The 19,382-nt window shown below is 42.5% G+C and overlaps 1 protein-coding gene across 2 annotated transcripts in view; it reads right to left on the reverse strand.

Moving 5' to 3' along the window:
* The window catches only part of LNX2 (ligand of numb-protein X 2), a 96,395-nt gene extending 78,547 nt beyond the window's left edge, over positions 1–17,848 (reverse strand). The window contains exon 1 of one of the 2 annotated variants that reach the window (XM_072134341.1): positions 17,659–17,848. The gene's annotated coding sequence lies outside the window, so the exon portion shown is untranslated. Of the gene's footprint in view, positions 1–16,762; positions 16,930–17,658 lie in introns of those variants that run through there. The other variant, XM_072134342.1, reaches the window with a different exon arrangement.
* Positions 17,849–19,382: the final 1,534 nt, after the last annotated feature.

Below are 19,382 nucleotides of genomic sequence, written 5' to 3' on the forward strand. Positions count from 1 at the left end.
CAGCAAATAGAACATGTCCTACTTTCTCCCGGGTCTGATCGATAACCCCTTCGGTTATACACACATTATGTGTTTCTCGCCCCCAGAATCAATGATGTCTTTGTTTTGATCGATACAGTCTATTGTCAAAAAATATACCAGACATGAAAGATATGAAATACTAGAGAAGGTTCAGTCAAGGTAACAAAATCTTTACCAAAATCTCTGTTGTTTGTAGTTCCCAGAATTTCATTTGACTGCAATGAGAAGTCCAAGATAAAGCTGCCACATTAAAAATGATGTAGAAGTAGGATACAGAGCCACCTTTGTCCACAGGCCATGCCTGGTAGTGCAACCCGCTTAAAATATACCTTGACATCTTGGTATGAAGTAGAGTTTCCCCACATAAAGCCTACCAATAATAATAATAATAATAATAATAATAATAATAATTCCTTTATTTATATAACACACACAGATTATGCAGCGCTGCACAGAACTTGCCAAATTGGTCCCTGTCCCCAATGGGGCTCACAATCTAATCAGCCTACCAGTATGTTTTGGAGTGTGGGAGGAAACATGGAGAGAACATACAAATTCTTTGCAGATGTTGACCTGGATGGGACTTGAACCCAGGTCCCCAGCGCTGCAAGGCTGTAATGCTAACCACTAAGCCACCGGGCTCCCCCTTATGGTATTTCAGGACAGCTAAGCCTCCCTATATAATGGAACAGACTCCTATGTATATACTTTACATATTTATGTAGTCACTTGTACAATTACCCTTCTGTTACACCCTCTACAAAGCCACCACTCTGGGGGTCTATGGAGTCAGTCTTTTATTTCCTGCAAGACCAATGAGGTCAGTGATTAGATTCAGTGGTCACGTGGATGTATAACACACAATTATTGCAGCGGGAACGGGAAGGGACCACGGGAATGCCAACACAGGGGGTACAGGTGATTAAAGGACATCTACTATCAAAATGAAGCATGAAAACCAGGGGCACTTACACATAGATCCAGGCACTGTGACTAAGGTGATTATTCTAGAGAGCCAGAATTAAGGGGCATTACCAGAGCCCCTCTGTGATCTGTCTTCACAGGCTGTGCAGGAGCACATCACCCCCTCCCTCTGTCTGATGGGGGGAAGTGCTCCTTGCACACTATAACAGCCTGTGAAGCTACATCACATAGGGGGGCTCTGGATGCTCCCTACCCACATAGCATTTCTGACTCATCAGATTGATTTTAGAAGGCAGGAGGCCATATAACAAATATACGAAGATTGCCACAGTCACAGTGTCTGGATCTATGAGTAAGTGTCCCTGGTTTATCATGATGGATTTTGATGCTAGATTTCCTTTAAGATGTATTTTTTAATGTAAAACTTTTAGAGTGTTGATTCCTCCATATACCCACAACCAGTGTTGAAATGTGAGTAGCATTACTGGGCAATAAAATTTCCAGTTAAACCCTGATGCCTGGGTAGTCTTTTGCATAGGTCCCACAGGCACACTCTAATTCCCTCATAACAAAATATAGTATGAATGCTATACCCCCAGTAATCATGAGAACTGAGACTTGTACGTACCCCATTTCAATGAAGTGGTAGTGTGTATGTTAAGAGGGAACCTGATCCATCCCTATATGGAGGCATGCTGTGATTTCTTGTTGTCAGATATATACATTGGGTGGATTTGCAAATGTAAGTGGGTAAAGGACCTTAGATGACATCATCTTAGTCACATGCCCCGCAGTGCTGAATGGTGAGGAAGCTGCTGGGCTCGGCCAAGCAGGAAACACCCTCTCCGACTCCTGCTATATTTGGCTGAATGCCAGGTAAGATAACAAGTTTATTTTATGGGGATGTAAGTGAAACAATTTTATTTAAAAGATGGGTAGCATTCAGTTAATAGGGCTCTATGGGAACCTGTCACAAGCTGTATTTGTGAAAAATGTGGTGACAGATTCCTTTTAACCATCACTCTATTTACTTCTATGCAACTTGTGGATGAGCATGCACACATATGTTCTCATGAGCGGTAGGGGCCCAGGCATTCAGACCCTTACCAGCAGGGGATAACTTGCAAACTTGTACAACTCCTTTAAAACTAAGTTCCATATAATTCTTGCCCTCAAAATCACATTGCCATTGGGTGCCATGCTTGGAAGAAGCTTTGGTCATGTGCAGATGCCAGATTGTATGGCCATAGCCTTACATGTACATGCCCTAAAATGTATATTAGGAATTGTTCAAAATATGATGAACTTCCAATTTATTAATATAGATTACATATAGATTTTCTGGTAATGTGCTCACGTCATTATGTAATTGCTCTGGTAGTCACCTGCTACAAAACACCCCCGTGTCTTCTACAGAAGGTTCATCCAAATTCTCTCCACACCTATTCTTGTTTGCGCAAAGTTCCCATCTCTCAATCAATCAGCGACCCCCCCACCGAAAGACTGTCAATAGGAAATATTCCCGGCCTGCGCTTATTTACAAGTCTAATGCCATGTCAAACATTTCACAGAAATCAGCGCCAGAAACATCCCGTACTAAGCCGCTGTTCTGGAAAACAAATGCGATCAATGCAATCAGCCAGATTTCCTGTCCGGGGAGAGGACAGAGACTTGTCCTACATTCGCGGAATGAATGAAACCACATATTTGTACTTATACAAAGTAACATTTTTATACATTAGTTCTAGTTTTCCAGGTTCTGCAAATCTCGAATTATGTAGCTGTAGACAAAACCCCTTCCAGAACCACACTTAGGGCCTTGGAGATAGCGGGGGAGTACCCAGTGGTGCAATGTAGCCTATTCTACTGGTAATCAGGATACTACTGGGGATCAGGTTTTTTTTTTGTATTTCCATTTTTACTCCCCTCCTTCCAAAAGCCATAACTTTTCCATAACTAAGTTGTTTGAAAGCTTTTTTTCTGCAGCATACATTTAAGTGGCACCCTGAAACTCTAACCCTATTCCATGCAATGTACTGGAAAGATGTAAAAAAAAAATCCAAATTCCAAATGCTGTGAATTCAAGACAATAACACCCATAAACAGTGGCAGCGCATACGCATGGACATAACCGGGTTACCATTTAATACAGCAGACACCTGCCCTCTATTTAAAGGGCTTAGCTGTCTTCATACAGGAAAAACTGCACCTTGAAAAATTGAAGGTAGTTTATACAATGTAAATTTGTGTTACAAAACTTTCCAAAGTCATACGAAAATGAGCAGAAAACTTACAGAAAATACTTTTTTTATGCATGAATTGCTATGCCATGCAGTCTACTGGGAGGCGGAAAAAATTACAAATGTGGTAACGTTGGTGAAAAAGTGTAACTGCACAATTTTCTTGTGCACATTGGCCCTCATTTATTAAAGTGTTTGCGCCAGTTTTCTGTCTGACTTTGCACATGTATTTATAAAATGTCTGCGCCAGTTTTGTGTCACGGCTGTTCTGTGTCCGATAAGACAGAAATAATGTGCATCTAAAGGCGCTGTTACTGCTTACACTGAGTTTGCGTTGTTGCACGTGCAACACAATTCTGTCACAAGGAAATTTCGGGCCCCTGAAAGGCAATTCTTTTGGGCCTCCCACAGAATGATAATCCAGCCCTGTATGCACAGTGAGTTCCCTGCACCTGGGAAGGGAGGAGTGTTTTCTGTGACTTGGGGCCCCTTCTCCTCCTCGGGGCCTCCTGAACACAGTCACACTAAACCCTCCCGATGGCGGCGGTGGCGCACAATTCTGGAGCATGAACGAAGTGCACCAAAAAAATTGGTGCACACATCCTAAGCAGTGCAGGGGGCACCAGCTTCATGAAGAGTCACATTTACTAAGAGTCCGCACACCGCATTTCTGTTGGGTTTTCCAGACTATTTCAAATTTGCGCCGCATTTAACATGGGTTTTTGGCCCACACGATCGGATTTTGGCGCAATGTTTCATGCGACTTTCATGCAACACACAAATTGGGGGGGCGTGGCGTCGAACAACCCAACTGATTCGGACTAAGCGCAGGATTTAAAATTCAAACTGTGTCGCAAGCCATACACCGGGAAGAAGAAGGTGAACTCCGGCGGAGCTGAGCGGGGAAGCGACACATGCAGGAAATCAGGCGCACAATCTTAGTGAATCGGGGACTTCATCCTCGTCAGACAACGCACCTCGGGGATCGCGACAGGACCGGGTAAGTAAATGTGCCCCCGTGCGTCAGTTGTGATAAATCTGGCACACCCTGCACACGTTTTGAAAAATGTGCACCATTGTTTACACTGTGGGGTTCTTTATGGCTTTTTATCCCCCTTCTGCAATGCCCTCCAACGGCTAAAAGCTACATAAGACCCCAGACATTACTGCAGTAAGGTCACCCCAAAAAACACCCTATTTGTGATGAGCAGTAGATTACACACAAGCTAACTTGTGAATTTCCAAGGGCATAATTTTACCTTCAGGGTAATGGATGAAACCTGCAGCAAATCTTTTTACGCAATATAAAATGTATAAAAACTGCAGCAAAACCCCCCACATTTTGCTTTTATTCAGCTGTGCAGCCATTGCTCTAGTTATGTGAGGACATATCATATGATAATAACACTTGGCAAATCAGCTGATGGTGAGGCACCCAGCCAACTCACAGGATACTACTGTCACAGGACTCAAGTGTTTTCCTCTATGGTAAGAACAGAGCGACAAACTTCATTGTACGTGTAAGAAATACAGTCCATAAATCAATCCATAAATCAATAACTCAATCCTCAATAGCCTTTGCCAAAACCCGCCTGGCACTGGATGCCTAATGACTAATATCAGTGCCTTTGCCCCCATCCTGGTGTGTGATATACTCGCCCGTAATACTCAAGGTTTTTGAGACAAGCTGCAATTATGTGTCCATAGTAAATCAATAGAGCTTATTGTCGCCTCCTCTCATGCCCTCAGAGGAAATAGATAAAGGATTTGTCCGAAAAGAAGATCATTAACTGCAGGTCAAAGGTTATAGACATAAAAAAATTCTTCTCCTAAATGTACTTTAATACAAACATGACTAATGCAATGGGCATGGGTTGTGTCCTGGCAAGACTCCTTACCCCTGTACTGAAAAAATAATCTATGACGGATTGGTTGCTATGGATGTGCTGCCACAAAACCCAAATTCATTCTGACCATGGCCAAAAATAGCCTAAAACCAATTTGACAATGTAATTTTACATTGAAGGGAATAAGCCGGGAGGACTTAAAGGGGTTGCCCAAAGAGGGTTGATAGCACCACTCTCTGTGAAGCTTTACAGGTTGTTACACTGCACACTAGAACTTCCCTCCACCCACTGTGTGCTTATACTTCCTCTGCTGCAGCGAGATTAAATCAGGCAAAGAGAGGGGGGTGTGCAGAACAGGAGCAAAGGGGGAGACAGTGTAACGACCTGTGAAGATTCTTTTAAGGTCTTGGAAGGAACATATTTTAAAAAAAATAAAATTATCTATATTTCTATAATATTCCATCTATAAGGAGCTAAATATTTATATACCGTTCATTAAAGACGGCTTCAGTAGTGGGGAAGTGGGTGATAAAAAATAGGGCAGGGAGACCCGAGAGACCCACTATTGTGTCATTATGCTGGTGGTTCATACCATAATAATGTAAAACATCTAGGCAATGGTGTAAAATGTATACCAGTTTAATGGATAACAATAGATTTGAAGTAGGAAACTACTAAAAAATATATTCTGTATTTAATTTTTTTTCTTTTTCTACTGAGCTGACACTCCCTGCTCTGTGGAGATCACTTAATCTCAATTCATCAGATCATCATTAAAACAAAAGTAAAACCTTTATAAAATCACTGCTCACCTCTGACTCCTCCCTGTTCCGGGTTCTCTGTACAGGTCACAGGGTATGCCCGCATATAAGCAAGATGGCTGGCACAAGCAAAGGGCATGCCTGGGAAAGTGCCGGGGCCCAGAGCTGCTGGGGGGCCCACATAAGGCTGTATACATAGAATCCATGGATGTGAGGGGGGGCTGTACCTAATGATTCCATAGCATGTGAGGGGGCTTATATAAAATTATTATGAGGCGCTGTATATAAAATAACCATGAGGAGCTGTATATAAAATAACCATGAGGGGCTGTATATAAAATAACCATGAGGGGCTGTATATAAAATAACCATGAGGGGGCTGTATATAAAATAACCATGAGGAGCTGTATATAAAATAACCATGAGGGGGCTGTATATAATATAACCATGAGGAGCTGTATATAAAATAACCATGTGGGGCTGTATATAAAATAACCATGAGGAGCTGTATATAAAATAACCATGAGGGAGCTGTATATAAAATAACCATGAGGGAGCTGTATATAAAATAACCATGAGGGGGCTGTATATAAAATAACCATGAGGGGGCTGTATATAAAATAACCATGAGGGAGCTGTATATAAAATAACCATGAGGGGGCTGTATATAAAATAACCATGAGGAGCTGTATATAAAATAACCATGAGGGGGGCTGTATATAAAATAACCATGAGGGGGCTGTATATAAAATAACCATGAGGGGGCTGTATATAAAATAACCATGAGGGGCTGTATATAAAATAACCATGAGGGGCTGTATATAAAATAACCATGAGGGGCTGTATATAAAATAACAATGAGGAGCTGTATATAAAATAACCATGAGGAGCTGTATATAAAATAACCATGAGGGGGCTGTATATAAAATACCCATGAGGGGCTGTATATAAAATAACCATGAGGAGCTGTATATAAAATAACCATGAGGAGCTGTATATAAAATAACCATGAGGGGCTGTATATAAAATAACCATGAGGGGCTGTATATAAAATAACCATGAGGGGCTGTATATAAAATAACCATGAGGGGCTGTATATAAAATAACCATGAGGGGGCTGTTTGGTATAATAAACTAGGGAGCAGGAGACTGTTTTAATGCCGCCACATGAGTTCACTGTAAAGGGACCCACTGAGGCTCTGTCGCCCAGGGGCCTACTGAAACCTGGAGCCGACTATGGCTGACCCCATAATAATATAAGAAAAATAGATAATAAATATTAATACACATTTACTCTAAGAATAATATTTTTATAAATATATACATGATATCATGACACAATTACAAATCTGGTTTCATATAGAACAATATAAAACGGAGGTCTATACCCTATATAACGCCATTGTAATCTCAGCATATTCTGCACTCTACAAATTCAAGGCAAACGAATATAGAAGTGAGTCAGTTTCAGCTTCTCCAACACATAATATCGTGGGAGATGTAGAAGAAACGTGTAAAGAAAAAAAAAATTGCTTCAGTTCCAGGATCCGTGCAGCTGTTGTCTCACCCCCACTTGGTATCAGCGCGGGGAAGGTGTGTGAATTGAGAAGGAGATGGCCCAGATTGCAGCGGTTCTGCTCTCTCCGTGGCTGGAGCTTTTGTTGCTAGGGAAAGAAATGGATGTGGTTCCCGGGAGGCTACTTTACCACAATAAGCGAGAGAATTGAGGCCATAGTTACCTATCATATGACATGACATAGGGTAATGGTCAGATCCATGTACTGCGCTCTATGACTATTCTATGGAGGAGACGTGAGATGCTGTAGTCTTCTGCCGGAGCACACAGGACGGCACAATCACATACCATAAGCACTTGTTAAAAAGCTTCCTGAGAGATCATTAACAAAACAGCAATTTCTGGTAAAGTGTGAGATTTTTAGGGACGAACGTATAAGTGGCATCTTAAAGGGACGGACTCAAATTACCAATGTAGTTCTAGAATTCCCACTTTTATGTAAAATCTCACCAATTTATCCATTTAAAAAATCTGGAAATTTATATGCAGATGGCCGGAGAAGAGTGATATTTTGCCTGAGATGAGTTAAGTTTAGAAGCTGGTTCTGTAGTACTCAGGAACATGCTGTTGGTGTCATATTAAAGGTACATACACACACACGTATGCTCACGCTGGAGAGGAGGAGGGGTGAGTGCTGCTCACCCCTCTCCATAGAAAACAGCGCCGTATGGCCACACACACGGAGAAGGATAAAACATGCTCTATCTTTTCACAATGTGCTACGTGGAACGGTGCCACACATGTGGCTGTCTGCCACTGCCGTCTATGGGTACCTATGTCCGGCTGCAATTTTTGCACCTGCATATACATCTCCACAGATGGGTGTGTGAATGAGGCCTTAAGAACCTCAGCTTATCATATCACATCAAGCTTGTAGACCTGTTAGCTACAGAACAGGAGGTACAGATAACAATAAGGCGGAAATTGGATTTTTATCTGTAGTTTACATTTCCTAATACAGGCGGTCCCCTACTTAATCATTTAAAATCATTTTTAAAATCCAATTGTCACAGAGACCAAAAAAGTTGTGGCTGGGATTACAATGATAAAATATACAGTTCCGACTTACATACAAATTCAACTTAAGAACAAACCTACAGACCCTATCTTGTATGTAACCCGGGGACTGCTTGTATGTCTTTAACTGTCTGTATCTCGGGTTCTGTAGATTACAAAACCACAATACTGATGCCTACATACATTTATCATATGTTGGCGGCTAAGTGCGCCATTGTATGATGGTGCCACCACTCTGGATCTACTGGAGGCACCGGCCTCCTGATAAATCCCCGCGGGCGCAGTGTTGCTCAGCTGGGGCACTTCTACGCCATTTCCGACTTGGTGTAGAATTCAGATGCAGGCTATAGGCAATGTTCAGGCGTTGGGCAGGAACACCCCTCGCACGACCTGGCACCATCCCCTCCCAACGAGCATAGAGGGCGGAGATTCTTGCGACTAAATCACAGCTTGTACTATAGAACCGAAAATATAGACATCTGATGGGTTACTCTCCTTGAAGTCTCTAAATATGTCTCATCTCAGGCACAATATGACTCTTCTTTGCTCATTTTCACATGAATTTTTATGGGTTAACAGATGAGATGTCAAATAAAAGTGGGAATTCTAGAAAGGACATTTTATATCCTACCTGAGAGGTCTAGTAGTTTAACCAGGTAAAATCTGTAGCTAGTGGCTAATGTGACTACTTGGCAAGTAGGAGGGACTTTGAAGGGTGGGACACAGTGACCCATCTTTAATGGGAAGTCTATTTTAACATGTAAGGGTATACTCATTCTGGGTTATTGTCCATTTTATTTCATAAATCCATTATGTGGGCCAAAGCCTTAATGCATTGTTACCAACTCTTCGATTTCTCCTAGGCCTAGATAAAGGGGTTTTCTAGTTATTCTGGAAACACCCTTGAGGGACAAGGTCTGGGTGGCAAAAAAACAAACAAAAAAAAAATTGTACTTAATTGTTCTGGCTCCTGGGCCCTATCGATTCTTCTGGCGTTGGATTCACTTGCACCAAACCAGAAATTCTGAGGGGGTCATTTTGGCCCACTTCGGCCAATTTGTGTTCTTCACTTCTTCACTTCCAATGATGCCCAGGCTAAGAAAGACGTGGAGCACTGGCTGGATGTGGAAGCCAATAGCCAGAACAGGGTAAGTACACTTTTTTTTCCAACTTCTGCCACTGCCCAAAGTAGTTTTTGGAAAGGCCTATGTCTGTATTGAATGAGTTGTGTAACATAAGAAAAACATTGCAATTCTCTTGCGAATGAATAAATGGTTAATTCAGGAAGTAAATATCTAATCTATCGTCCTTTAGCCCTTTCGGACTATCAACGCTTCAGTTATTTCAAAACCAGAATCTGGAAAATATTGTCCCTGAACACAAGGACAAAACTCGTCAAACTTTAACTTGGGAACAATTAAAATCAAAACCGGAAATTAATTTTATCTACTAAAAGATTATCTGCAGAAATGTCTGGAACATGCTCAGTTTAGTAAGTATTTCTGTTCTCTATGAAGTAACAAAGTTTAGCACTGATTGTTCTTCTGTAATTCCTCCTGGAAATATAGGAATAAATAGCCAATACCCTCCCCAGGTAAGTGTATTATCAAGTAGACATTGGGGCACATTAACTAAGGGGCGCGCTGAGCACTTTTGTTGGACCGCGCACTTCTCATGGCTAAATTGTGTTGCACAGGTATATAAGAAGTGTGTGCGCTGGGATTGTGAACATGCAATCCTTTTGTGGTGCAACTGCGCTGGCTTCAATGCGACACAAGCTAGGGGGCGTGCTGTTGGACAGTTCAACTGGACTGATTCGGACTGAGCACCAAATTTGACTTTCAAATTGTGTCACACTCCGTATGTTAAAGATGAACCACAAAAAAGATTGTGAACTCTGACGGACCTGAGCGGGGAAGCGACACATTCATGATTGCATGCGCACCTTCTTAGCGCAGCATTAATGCACTTTTAGTGACCTTTAGTAAATGTTCCCCAATTGTGAGAATCTGTGAAATGTATTGAATGGAGGGCAGATGGCCCATTGCAAATAAAGTATTAGTAAATTATTGATAAACATCACACATTATATCAGGAAACTGAAGTAATTAAAATAAAATAGAAACTCTCCAAATACCCATAGGAAGCAATGGAATTAAAAATTAATACTACAAGATACTGGAGCAGTGATGGCGAACCTTTTACAGACAGAGTGCCCAAACTACAAACAAAATCCACTTATTTACTGTGAAGTGCCAACATGGAATTTTACACAGTAACTTATTGTTACCTGTTCTTCCACATCTTTCAATTGTATCGGCCGCCTGAGGCAACCAATACAGTTGACAGAAGGAGGGCAAATTCAAACTATCCTAGCTTCTTTCCAGGGTCTCTCTGTACAGGAAGTATGGTGGGTCCAGCAGGAGGACCTCCAAAGATAATGCAGTTCTGTCAACAACTTCTTACTTTCCCGCAGTTCCAAACAGCCAATAGTGTCACTTTAAAAAAGCGCTGAGAGCAGCATCTCTTAAGTTGAAGATTAAGTATTTGGTGAACTCTATCCTTGGACAATGACCTGAGTGCCCGCAGAAAGGGCTCAGAGTGCCACCTCTGGCACCCGTGCCATAGGTTCGCCACCACTGTACTGGAGTATATTCATGCTACTGATACAAGCCACAACATACACAAATGATATATGCAGAATTATACTCATCTCAGGAATGGAGTAAGAATACAAAGTCTTCTGGGGTCACATATTATACATAAGACTGGCTTTACTATGAAGGAACCACACAACCTTACACTTCCTACTAGTGTTATTTATTCTATTGGCTCACATTAGTGAAGGAGTCTTCCTATGTCTATCACTGATATAATGTGAGCAATAAAAGAAAACAATAATTAGTTGTAAATGCTTAGAGTTCAAGCAAAACATCACAATTTTCCAGTGAGAATTATTTTTCAGAAATGCCCCTTAGTCTAGATATTGTTTTTACATTTTACATACAGGCAGTCCCCGGGTTACGTACAAGATAGGGTCTGTAGGTTTGTTCTTAAGTTGAATTTGAATGTAAGTCGGAACCATATACTTTATAATTGCAACTCCAGACAATTTTTTTTGGTCTCTGTGACAATTGGATTGTAAAAATGTTGGGTTGTTATCAGAACCAGGATTAACAATAAAGCTTCATTGCGGACACCTGTGATAACTGTTTATTGTAGTCTAGGGCCAAAGTACAAAAAAAATTACCAAATAGCAGAGGTCCGTTTGTAACTAGGGGTCGTCTGTAAGTCACGTGTTCTTAAGTAGGGGACCACCTGTATTTGTAATATTGCCCCCTGGTGTTCTTTTGATTTATTCTCAGAATGTCCACCTAATGTTTCCAGTGATGGTGGTCGCACATACTCAGTTGGTCAAACCCACTGTCTGTATTCTCCAATACACCGATGGAAGGTTCTTGCTATAATACAACTCAGTGTCATGCAAATTATTAGATTCATACAATATCCCTTTGAAACCCTACATTCGGTAGTGACTTTATAAAAACAAGCCTTACCCTAATCTTCGATGTAGTAAAGTATTATACACAAATTTCTATTTTAAGATAAGGCGCATCCTGTCCCATTAGGTCCTCAGTAACCTTAGCATTTAAGATAACAATATGGGAAACTATATCAAAAAGGTAAACCCCAGTTGGGAACTTCTGTGTCTATATAGGTCCTACCTACACATTAGTCTAGACTGGGCAGCAGGGAGGAGCTTGGCTTGATCAAAGTTTATACTAAAACGCTTGCGATCAGGAGCGCATGAAAGTACGTGGTGATCGTCCCCGATCCCAAGCATTTCAGTGCCAGTGCAAATGCATATGTGATCAAGAGAAACTCCTCCTTGCTGCCTTTGTATTGCAGTGTGTGAACATGGTCTTGGAGGAAATCAAAATCAGGCCCAGTGACTGTAGAAATCTTCTTGTATTTGCTATCCATGGCCTCCTCCCTTCTAAAATCAACTTTTTAATCATGCTAATGAGCCTGAAGAGTGCCTTCAGGCTCATTAGCCTCATTTCAAAAGTTGATTTTAGAAGGAAGGAGGCCATGGATAATAAATATAATAAGATACCACAGTCACGGTGCCTGGATCTATGTGTATGTGTCCCTGAATTATCATGATGGATTCTGATGGTAGATTTCTTTTAAATGCATTCCAGCCATATCCTTTAAGAACACCAATCCTCTCAGAAGACCACTTTTCTGTGCAGATTTAGTTGTTTTTTTTCCCAGTGATGTAATGGTAAGTAGGTGATATCCAATCCAATATTGGCCGAGATCATTCATCCTAGATTTTAAATCCTAAATTATAAATAAATTGACAAATCAGTCTGTCCCAAAAGAGATTGATATATTTTACACCCATTGTGCTGAGAGACACCGGAAAAAGTAAAACCCAGTTGTCAATGTATTCTCATTTTATCTAGAAGGAATAGTAGAGGACAACTTAGGGTTCTGATCAGAGAGCCAATACAATGGGGCTCATTTACTAAGGGTCCGAACACCGCACTTTCGTCGGGTTTCCCGAATATTTCTCTTTTGCCGCACGAGATCGGATTTTGGTGCATCGGTGCCAGCGTTGGCCATCGGACAACCCGACAGATGCGAACAAACCGTGGAATTTAAAAACGGAATTGTGTTGCAGGATCAGCACTTACATGCAACATGAAGGAGCAGGTGAACTCCGGCGGACCTCAGAGCAGAAGCGACGGATGCAGGAACTCGGGCGCACGATCTTAGTGAATCGTGGCAGACCCGAATCCTCATTGGACAACGCATAAGTAAATCTGCCCCAATGTCTATGAAGAGCTATGAATATCTATGAAGATCCATTCACACTATGGTCATTATTTCTGCTCTTAATTGGACTAGTACATGTAAGATGGGTCAATTTTATGCCCTGTTATGGGGTCTACCAGTTTTTGGTGGTAAGGATAGTGCTAGAGGTTATAGTATTCTTGCCAGGATTGTGTCAGAGCAGAACACGCTGTCGATGTGAACATACATAGATTCCTTTTATTACTCTTCTGTTCCTTTGGGTCATGCCGGCCATTCCATTAGCTTAATGATCTTAAAGTTCTGAAAACATAAACCTTGTCCTGTGTCATGTGACCCAATTCTCATCACCCCATGAACAGAGAGGTCACTGCTTTCTACAAAATCAGCAAACTCTTCTATTGCTGCTGTGAAATTGGCATGTGATTCAATGCAATAGGTTTTGTACTGGGCAAAGTAACAACCATGTTGGATCTGCACTGGCTAGTGATTAATACAAGGTTTAACCCTTCTATTAGAAGCTTGTGCTGAACGAACAGATTACAGGTATGCAGTTTATAATTTACAAAATGTAATCCCTGATGTAGAATGGCGCTATTTTTAGTTCAGGCTGGAACAGTTACAGGCCCACTTGGTGAAGCGGTGGGGTAAAGGGGAAAATAATCGCAATGTCTGGCAGTTTGCAATGCATTGGGGCTCATTTACTAAGGGGCGCTCTGCGCACTTTTGTCGGACTGTTCACCTGTTTTTGGGCTAAAACGGCTTGCACAGGTATTGAATAAGTGTGTGCGCTGGGATTGTGGCGCATGCGACCCTTTTATGGCACAGCTGCGCTAGGTACCATGCAACACATATTAGGGGGCTTGCTATCGGACGGTCAAACTGATTCGGACCGAGCGCCGTATTTAACTTTTAAATTGTGTCGCACGCCCTATGTTTAAAATACACTTCAAAAAGGATGGTGAACTGGTGCACGATCTTAGTGAATAGCGGCACCCTGCATTATAGATGGACAATGCACTTTCAGTGAACTCCGGTGACCCTGTAAGTAAATTGTGATTACTTCGGCCTTGTACGTTAGAAAAGTTTCGATAAATATCCCCCACTGATTTCAAAGGATCCACTCATATGAATGTGAATTTTACGGATCAGGCTGTAAAAAAACTAAAAAGGGGAGCTCCTGGGGGACACAATATGGGGGGAGATGGGGTGAACTGTGGGAAATTATACTGTGTGGGGGTGTAGAAATGGGTGCAGGGCATTGGCTTAGGGCAAAAAAAGATTCATGTGTAGCACCCCATATCTTTTGTTCCTCTATCTCTGATGGACGGTACGATTAAACTTAATGGTTACAGAATATCGGTAGAAATTCCAGCCATGGCAAAAATCAATCAACCCTGCAACAGCTTTCGGCTTCATTTTTTCCTGCGAAGGTGATGTTCAAAGGTTGAAATCTCATAGATTGTAAGTTCTTGTGTCACCCCTTCATCCTCATAGACTGTAAGCTCTTGTGTCACCCCTTCATCCTCATAGACTGTAAGCTCTTGTATCACCCCCTCATCCTCATAGACTGTAAGCTCTTGTGTCACCCCCTCATCCTCATAAACTGTAAGCTCTTGTGTCACCCCCTCATCCTCATAGACTGTAAGCTCTTGTGTCACCCCCTCATCCTCATAGATTGTAAGCTCTTGTGTCACCCCCTCATCCTCATAGATTGTAAGCTCTTGTGTCACCCCCTCATCCTCATAGACTGTAAGCTCTTGTGTCCCCCCTCATCCTCATAGACTGTAAGCTCTTGTGTCACCCCCTCATCCTCATAGACTGTAAGCTCTTGTGTCACCCCCTCATCCTCATAGACTGTAAGCTCTTGTGTCACCCCCTCATCCTCATAGACTGTAAGCTCTTGTATCACCCCCTCATCCTCATAGACTGTAAGCTCTTGTGTCACCCCCCTCATCCTCATAGACTGTAAGCTCGTGTGTCACCCCCTCATCCTCATAGACTGTAAGCTCTTGTGTCACCCCTTCATCCTCATAGACTGTAAGCTCTTGTATCACCCCCTCATCCTCATAGACTGTAAGCTCTTGTGTCACCCCCTCATCCTCATAGACTGTAAGCTCGTGTGTCACCCCCTCATCCTCATAGACTGTAAGGTCTTGTGTCACCCACTCATCCTCATAGACTGTAAGCTCTTGTGTCACCCCCTCATCCTCATAGACTGTAAGCTCTTGTGTCGCCCCCTCATCCTCATAAACTGTAAGCTCTTGTATCACCCCCTCATCCTCATAGACTGTAAACTCGTGTGTCACCCCCTCATCCTCATAGACTGTAAGGTCTTGTGTCTTGTGTCACCCACTCATCCTCATAGACTGTAAGCTCTTGCGTCACACCCTCATCCTCATAGACTGTAAGCTCTTGTGTCCCCCCTCATCCTCATAGACTGTAAGCTCTTGTGTCACCCCTCATCCTCATAGACTGTAAGCTCTTGTGTCACCCCATTATCCTCATAGACTGTAAGCTCTTGTGTCACCCCCTCATCCTTATAGACTGTAAGCTCTTGTGTCACCCCCTCATCCTCATAGACTGTAAGCTCTTGTGTTACCCTCTCATCCCCATAGACTGTAAGCTCTTGTGTCACCCAATTATCCGTATAGACTGTAAGCTCTTGTGTCACCCCTCATCCTCATAGACTGTAAGCTCTTGTGTCACCCCTCATCCACTTAGACTGTAAGCTCTTGTGTCACCCCCTTATCCTTATAGACTGTAAGCTCTTGTGTCACCCCCTTATCCTTATAGACTGTAAGCTCTTTTGAGCAGGGCCCTTATCCTTATAGACTGTAAGCTCTTTTGAGCAGGGCCCTTACTTCTATTGTTTCTTATGCCCATGTTATTACTCTGTAATGTCTTATTTTGTTTGTATATGTCCCTCATGAACTGTACATTGCTATGGAATATGATGGCGCTACACAAAGATTATTATTATCATTATTAATTCCGTATTAGGAATCTAAATAAATCATCAAAAAACATTTTTCACAGGATGTATGTGTATAGGGATCTGTATGTGCAGCTATTCCCCACCATTACGTCCTGTGTCTATTATAAGTTATATCACTATATACATTCATATCCCCAAGCACATTCACGTGATCGGCGCTTGCTTTACAGTCAATGCAATTATTTACATTTGGACAGTCACCAGCTGCACATGGCACCCATATACACAAGTGTATATCACATGGGATTGGTATGATAACTTCTGGCCAATAATATATCTCATAGATTGTAAGCTCTTGTGAGCACAGCCCTTGTTGCTCTATAATGTCATCATATATGGGCAGAGACGCGGAATATGCAGAATCTTTAGAAATTAAAGATAGAATTAAAGATACACAGAGAAGAAGCAGCGCAGCAGCGAAAGTTTATCCTATGGCCCCCGGAGTCAGCCAAGGTAAATGTTTCTGTAAGTGGGATCCGTTTTGGCAGCAGGCGGCCCCCCCTGATCTACAGCAAGGGGGGTATACACCTCTGTAATCAATGCTATGAGTAACTTACCAGCACCCAAAGATCAACAGCTGCCACATCTCATCTTACAGCAAATATACCGAGAGGAGAAAGTGGATCCTTTCCATGGTTTTCCCACATGGGGACGTGGATTTAACCCCTTCTCAGCTGGGCAGCCTACTGCAGGGCTCCTACTAAAGACATAGCTGCGATTCTTCTAAGCACGTCCGTATTAGTATGCGTAATTATCGCTTGCTAATCGTGTCGTTAATAGAGCCAAGCCAATTATTTAGCGAGGGGGCGAAGAGAGGCAAGTGATGAGTTGCAGGCACCTATTGCATCAAAGGGGACGCTGGCTACGTACTGCTAGGAGACCACAACAAAAGAATTCAATTAGGCTTGACTGATTCCATAATAGGCACGGGCAGCGATGCTACTGAATGGTCCATTCCAAGGGTTCCTATGATGATATGTGTCCCGCACTGGCTGCTTACTTTACAATAGGAATACATGACATACTCAGCAGCACTGCACACATACACCAAGAGCAAGGGGGGGAAAAATTGATGCATTTTTGCATATATTGCAGCTTTCGTTCCAATTCACAATTTCTCATACATCTTCCAATGCACCAAGCTATCTAGGTGCAAGTCAATACCCAACTTTCCCATTGCACCATGGAACCTCATTAGAATGATCATTTCCACTTGTCACCTTATATGAAAGTTCACTTGTAGTCCGCCAGAAGTCAATATAGGAGAATGGAGATCTAGATTTGTGCAAAACAAAGGGAGCTGAGGGGTGTGAGGTCCATTTGACAGTAAGTGGGCAGCCCTGCCCAATGTCAGGCATTATGATACACACCCCCATACCTCATGCATCAATGAGCTGTAGACCCCCTTTAACCCCCCCTACTACCCCTTTTAGAAATACAGAAGTTAACTCACCCCTGCTGGTGATATCCTCCTAGGCAAGAAGCCAGCATGGGCTCATGGTACAAAATTGTGATAGCAACCCAGGACAGTCGTGCTCGCCCCAATATGCTGGAGTGGGAGAGGTGACGGTCAGCCCCCCCACCTTCCCTCCTCCTCCTCCTTCGCCTATTGCTGCTGCTGCTGACACACTCCTGCCAAGGCTCCGCTGCAGCTCAGCCCAGACTATGGTTACCCAGGAAACCTAGAATCCCACCCCATCCTAGTATAGAAAGCTATCCCTGTCCTTGACTGACAGCTGCTCTGGACCAATAGGCTGTGCAATGGGAGTATGAGATTGCTCATGCAGTTGCTGTAGCCTGGTAAAAAGCAAGTGACAGGTTTGGGGATCACAGAAGCCACTTCTCCGGAGTTATGATTTCTAGGAGCATCTGCAGTCCATTCCTTAATATATCATCAAAATGAAACCTCTTTGAGACGATCACCCAAAATCGCATCAGAAAGCGTATTATTATCTATTAACGCCAACCTATACCGCAGCGATTTTACAATCAGAAAAGCAAATACTAGACAAATTATACAAGATACTTTAGAATTCACTGTTTTCATACATTACCAGCAAAGATACATTGTTGCCACCTGAAATAAATAGAAACATAAAGAAGATTACACTGTATTTGTTCAGGGAAAATATTGTTTCCATCAATAGTATAAATAATAATAAATAGTATGAAGTCTGGCACCATGCATGACAATGACATTGATTTCACTATGGATGTATAGGCAGCCATGCATGACCCTGAAATTACAGCTGGGGGGATGGGACATGAAAGATGCATGCACTATTATTCTTAAGGTGCAAACATCATGACTGCCCAGAAGCCGGGAATATATGCAGAAGGACACATCCTTATATATCATGGATGTGTGGTGTCCATCCTTTTATATATCAGGATGTGCGGTGTCCATCCTCTTATATATCCGGATGTGCGGTGTCCGTCCTCTTATATATCCGGATGTGCGGTGTCCGTCCTCTTATATATCAGGATGTGCGGTATCCGTCCTCTTATATGTCATAGATGTGGGGTATCCGTCCTCTTATATATCATGGATGTGCAGTGTCCGTCCTCTTATATATCATAGATGTGCAGTGTCCGTCCTCTTATATATCATGGATGTGCAGTGTCCGTCCTCTTATATATCATAGATGTGCAGTGTCCGTCCTCTTATATATCATGGATGTGCAGTGTCCGTCCTCTTATATATCATAGATGTGCAGTGTCCGTCCTCTTATATATCCGGATGTGCGGTGTCCGTCCTCTTATATATCCGGATGTGCGGTGTCCGTCCTCTTATATATCAGGATGTGCGGTGTCCGTCCTCTTATATATCCGGATGTGCGGTGTCCGTCCTCTTATATATCAGGATGTGCAGTGTCCGTCCTCTTATATGTCATAGATGTGGGGTATCCGTCCTCTTATATATCATGGATGTGCGGTGTCCGTCCTCTTATATATCATGGATGTGCGGTGTCCATCCTCTTATATATCCGGATGTGCGGTGTCCGTCCTCTTATATATCAGGATGTGCGGTGTCCATCCTCTTATATATCAGGATCTGTGGTGTCCGTCCTCTTATATATCCGGATGTGCGGTGTCCGTCCTCTTATATATCAGGATGTGCAGTGTCCGTCCTCTTATATATCATAGATGTGTGGTGTCCGTCCTCTTATATATCAT

The sequence above is a fragment of the Engystomops pustulosus genome, chromosome 2 (assembly GCF_040894005.1).
Source record: "Engystomops pustulosus chromosome 2, aEngPut4.maternal, whole genome shotgun sequence".
Lineage (NCBI taxonomy): Eukaryota > Metazoa > Chordata > Amphibia > Anura > Leptodactylidae > Engystomops > Engystomops pustulosus.